Genomic DNA, 6,256 nt, shown 5'->3' with positions numbered 1-6,256 from the left:
AACAACACTTTCATGTTATATACCAGTTTCCTTTTATTAACAAATAGTTTTAACCACCAAGATCATTTTTAGAAAAAAAAATTATATAAACCCCTTCGATGGTCTGGCTCCAATCCAGGGTGTATTCACATGTTGTACCTAGTGTTCTGGGATAGGCTCCAGATTCACTGTGACCTTGATGATATGAATGAACGAATGAATGAATATAGTAGAGTATATAAACCCTTATCCATAGCTCTCTCTAACCTAAATGATCATCTGTAGTGTACATCATGGCTCTTGTTTTAATTTCCACAGTAGCTAGCTAGGAAGGAATTTAATAAAAGCACAATGCCTGTTTGTGTGTGTGTGTGTGTGTGTGTGTGTGTGTGTGTGTGTGTGGGTGCCTGTGTGTTTTCCTGGTAGGCTGCATCTGTTCACTATAGCTGCAGGGATTATAAGCATTCACAGAAAGATGATATTTTTGTGGTTGTGTGTAAGAGACAGCTACCTCAGTGCCAGAAACCTGAACTAGTAGGACCCAGTACACCCTCCAGCCACTGTGCTATTAGATCACACACACAAGAAGCCTGATCACAGGAAGAGGCCATCAGTTTCAGTCCTTAGGAAAGCAAGAACTGTACAATTTTGAATTTTCCCCTAATTACCTAAGGAGTTCATTCAATTGTATCAGAGCAGATATTGTCATAAAGCACACATTAGTTGGAGTGTAGGGAAAATGGTAATGAGGGATTTGGTGTGAATAACTGTGAATGAATCAATCAGAATATGTGATCTGATTTTTTTTTAATCAAAGTTATAATAATAAATACGACAATATTACAAAACAATACAATACTCTGTAGTACGATATCTTAATTGAACAAATGTTTAAACAATCCAAGTCAATATTGACAACGTATGAAATTCCTAAAATTTAACAACTAGTGGATACTCATTTATTGGAAATACGTTAATTCATCTTCAGTATGGGCTTTATCCTAGTCGTGGTGGTGGATATAGAACCTATCCCAGGAACACTGGGCACAAGGCAGGAATACACCCTGAATGGTATGATAGAACATCCATGCATCCATTTTCCATACTTATTTCCATCTGTAAACAGGGTTGCGGGGAGCCTGGAGCCTATTCCAGGTTACTCTGGGCACACAAGGTGGAGGACACCCTGGATGGGGTGCCAACCCATCACAGGGCACAATTGCACACACACTCACACTCACATACCCATTCACACACTATAGACAATTTGGAAATGCCAATAAGCCTACAAGGCATGTCTTTGTACTGGGGGGAGGAAACAAGAGTACCGGAAGGAAGACCCCCAAAACACGGGGACAACATGCAAACTCCATGCACACAGGGCAGAGGCGGGTATTGAATCCCCAACCCTAGAGGTGCCAGGCAATGTTCTAACCACTAAGCCACTATGCCCCAATGCCAGAACTTCACAAGACATAATTTACATTCAATAATAGTAGCCATTCAGAGTCACCAATCCATGCTACATCATGTTTTTGGAAGGTGGGAGGAAATCTACAGTAAGTATCTGGAGGAACCCCTCACGGATACAGGGAAAGTATGCAAAACCACAGACAGACAGTAATCTAAGCTCATGATCGAATTCCCCAGACCCCAAGCTGAGTGCAGATACACTGATTTGAATCTGAATATTGATATTTATAACGGAACCAATATTGTGCCGTGTTTGATGTATTTTTCAATCCACCAGTGTATTTTTCACACCCAGGCTTTACACTAACTACTTTACCAGGTGGCACTGATTCTAGAAATTTTGTTATTGTAGCACAAATGCTACCTTGACTTAAATATGACAGAATTTCTTCAATGAACTCCACTATATTGCTTGTTAAGACTCTCTTCGCATATTATGGCTAAGCTGGAGATCAGAGCACCTTTGCAGAGTAGACATCCAGATAATTCCATAGTTAAGTGATTTTCCATGTAGCAGTTTACATGTAATCAAACCTAAGTGCTTGACTGTAGCACACTGTCTGAACCAAGGTGTGTCAACATTCTTGTTCCTATACCCTTCATTCAGAGAATAATTATTCCTGACTGACATGTAGTAGGCTCGGCTCACGCTGAGGTTAAAGAGCTGTTCATTTTTGTAATGACACACTCCTAAAATAACACATGCTGTTGACTTGCCCCAGCAGAAGGTTCAGAATTAAACATAACGCCGAAGGCATGGCAAGGAGGCACAGATTAAACCTTTTCCATCAGGGTTTTGAGAACCACTCTCGTAATGTATATTAAAGGTTGTTAATGTAATATTGCTATTAAAGACATGTCGTGTCAGGCAGAGATGTTGATCACATAGCTGCGTGTAAAATAACACAGAGCAAAGCAGTATTTATCTTTCTGAAGTGAACGTGGGTTTAAAAGGAGTTTTTTCATTGCCTTGTGAAAGAAAGATGATTAAGATCAGCATGAAGCGGCAATCTGACAGTAATGGCCGTTAGTTATATAATTTGGATGATAGGACATACTATAGGTGCTGCACATTTTGAACAAAGTGAAGTATATAAATTCTGTATTGCATTCATTGTAATATGGATAATACTTTACCATAACAGCACATGAATAATCATGTGCCAATACCTGAATTAATGCTTACTTAAATATGAACTGTAATGATGAGTTAAGGCATGAAATAATCATGAACTAATGAAGAGCTCACTTTAACTACGACGTGAGTCTTATGAATTCATGCATGAATAACGACCACCTTAAGTACATGTTAGTACATGTCTGTTAGTTAATGTAGTAATTAACAAGTAGGGGTAAACTAAATCAAATTTCACCCTTGTGGGTAAAGGAGCAGTGCCCCAGGCCCGAGCCACTTAGAGCATGTACTAGTACTACAGTGGGATTGGAAGAGAACTGGATGGAGAATGACACAAAACAGGTTGAGATGAAATTATTGGTGTTTATTGTTAGTGCATCTTTCTCCTTTCGATAAGAGGATCTGTGTCAGTTATGAAAGTAATCCAGCGCCTTCCAGTGATATTCCTGTACGCAGATACAAATGGCCAATTATATAAAGAGTTTGAAATTATGCAGGTTTAATTCATGTTCTTTCTTATTGAGCATGTTTGATTTAGTTTCCCCCTACATGTTAATTAATACATTAACTAACAGACATGTATTAACATGTGCTTAAGGTGCTCGTTATTCATACATGAATTCATAAGACTCACGTCGTAGTTAAGGTTAGCTCTTCATTAGTTCGTCATTAGTACATACCTTAACTCATCATTAGTTCATATTTAAGTAAGAATTCATTCAGGTATTAGTGCATGATTATTATTATTATTATTATTATTATTATTATTATTATTATTATTATTAAGTGTTGCCAAAATATGTCTGTTTTTTGGTATTTTTACAGTCAACTATACCTTTCCTTATTGCTAGGGTGGTTACTCTTATCTGTTGTCCCTGTAATATGAATTTTTCACCTGGAAATAGTTTTCCTTTAAAAAAAGATATTAGCTACACAATTGGGCCATAATTACTTTTTTTAGAGTAAAGCTTTAATGGCACACTATATGGACCTTTCTAGGTAAAAGATACATACTAAAGGTACAAAAGATGCTTGAGGGTAACACTTCAGTGACAAGGAAAGGTACAATTTACTTTTATCTGAGAATGCATAAGGATGGACTTACAGAGAGATATCTATATTCTCTCAGCCTGAGAGAGAGTGCTGTAGTCCAGTGCTGTATCGGCACTGCTGTGTCAAACTATTTGTTCAGAGGAGAAAGTGTGGACTTTTACAATTAAGTTGAAATATTGATTACACCTCAGCATTTTATGACAAACAGCCTAATTTATTATGCAGACAAACTGAATCGAGATACTTGTATTGAATGATACGATGTACCATACCATTACAACCCTACAAAATACACATCTATGCAGTGCATAAATATGTCCTGATTTATATACGTGCTGAATATATGGGGCTCATCTTAATACCCTGGAATGACTTATTTATTGCATGAATTATGTCATATATTTATATAGAGTGCAGAAATTAAAATCATAGATAAATGCATCATTTGACTGAAAAATAACGAGAGGAGACATGCCGTTTGCATCCTCCTTTCTCTCTCTGGGAGGCGACAGAAGTAGATTCCTGAGTGATGGACACAGGGATGCACTGCAAAGAAACATTTAATTGCCACTTGGTAATTAAAGCTCAGGCAGGATTGAAAGTGCAGTACCTTAATGAGGCGTGACATTGGATATATCCTGTCTACCTACTGGTGTCTGATTCACCCCAACACTCTCTCTCTCTCTCTCTCTCTCTCTCTCTCTCTCTCTCTCTCTCTGTCACCTCTAGCCTCCACTACTCAGTGTCCCTGCCAGAGCCTGAAGAAACATATGATGAAAAAGAAAGGAGAGTGCAGAGTACAAATGAAGATAATAATAAAAGGAAGGAATGATAGGTGGAAGAAATAAAGAAAGAAAGAATGAAAGAAAAGCACCTCATGTGCCTGAGAAGTAGTGAATCAGGGAGAGAGAGCGAGAGAGAGAGAGAGAGAGCAAGAGAGAGAGAGAGAGAGAGAGAGAGAGAGAGAGAGAGAGAGAGAGAGAGAGAGAGAGAGAGAGCTTAGCATTGTAATAAAACACAGAAGAACGGAGAAATGGCTGAAGCAGGAGGTGGTGATATTGAGGAAAAATGTAAGGAGGGGAGGAGTGTCAGGTTTGGATTGCGTCTCAAACATTTTGTATGACCTCCTCTCTTGGCCATCCATCAGTGAGGCTGCCTCATTATTCTAAGTAGCTGGCTCTTTTCTTCTGTTGCAGGACGCCATCAGTAGCAATCTGCATGCCAATTATCGGCCAGACCCCCTGATACCCCGCATGAAAATGATCTGTCAAAGAGAAAAAAGCAGGGGAAAAAAGGAAAATGAAAAAAAAAAAAGGCTTTTGCACCATAGCCCCAATATCTCCCCACCCCTCCTTTTGTACTCTCTCTCTCACTCTCTCTCGAGCCCAGTATGGTTAGTGACAGGCCTTCCTGGAAAATTAATCTATGGAGAGCGAATGAGAAAAAAATTATAAATGTACCTATTCTCCATCTCCGGCCAGCTTCATTCTCGAGGCTCCGTGGGGCATGGGGAAGTGGAGAGGGTGATCATTTCCACAGAGAGTGGAAAGATAAAAAAGGGATATTCCTCTCTCTGAGTGTTAGACTAGAGGGGCAAGGGCAGCTGGGCCGATGACGGCCATCTTTAACAGCCAAGTGCCCTTGCAGGCATCCTCCTTTCTTTGCTTTTCATTCTACTTTCAAATTACAGATGGGAATCCGACATTATGTCAAGGTTCCGATTACGCTTGAATGAAACTCCTTCCTCATCTGTGTGCTGGGAGAAAGCACATTTATATAATGAATGGGAGCAAATAATAATATTTGCAGGACCGTATCAATGTGGTCATTGATTAAATGTAGATGATAGCATGTTTGTTCAACAGAACACTTTATAAGCTCAGATTGATCAACTGTTTTTGGACATGCAGTGCATCAGGACATATAGTCTAGCTGATAAAAATCATGGCTTTTTGCAACTGGATGCAAGCACTATATACAGCATGCCTAAGCAGGTTATTAATGCATTAGTCACACTTACTGTGATTCATAGATTTGAGATGTTTCTCCAAGCTTATTTTCTTTAATCCTGACGACTTACAGTGTGTGAAATTACTCCCTCAATTTCACATACATCCCAGCAAATGGTTTAGGTGAGCATAATGTTTCTGGACATCACAGTTCTAGGTACTTCTGGTTCAAAGAACATACAAAAAATGTTTTCTGTGTTCTAAAAATGTTGTATAGAATGCCTAAAAAGTCTTATTACAATGTTCCTGCACTAACATTATCTGTTTGAGTGTTCTAAAATGTTTTATATAATGTTTTCAGGCATTACTACAACATGCCTTTACTAATGCTCTCTGTCTGGATGTTCTAAAAATTCATTCATTCACCTTCAGTAACACTTTATCCAGAGCCTATCCTGGGAACACTGGACGGCTGGAACACACTCTGCATGGGATGCCGGTTCATTGCAGGGAACCATACGTGCACACACACACACATGCACAAACCTAGAGCAATTTAGTATGGGCAATTCACCTACTGGCATTTTGCGTAGGTGAGAGGAAACTGGAGAACCAGAGGAAACCCATGCAGACAAAACTCCATGTAGACAGTAACCCAGGCTCAGGA

This window comes from Ictalurus punctatus, chromosome 11 (genome assembly GCF_001660625.3).
Source record: "Ictalurus punctatus breed USDA103 chromosome 11, Coco_2.0, whole genome shotgun sequence".
In the NCBI taxonomy this organism is placed as follows: domain Eukaryota; kingdom Metazoa; phylum Chordata; class Actinopteri; order Siluriformes; family Ictaluridae; genus Ictalurus; species Ictalurus punctatus.
The sequence above is the reverse complement of the archived record's forward strand: the minus strand, read 5'-3'. Positions refer to the sequence as shown.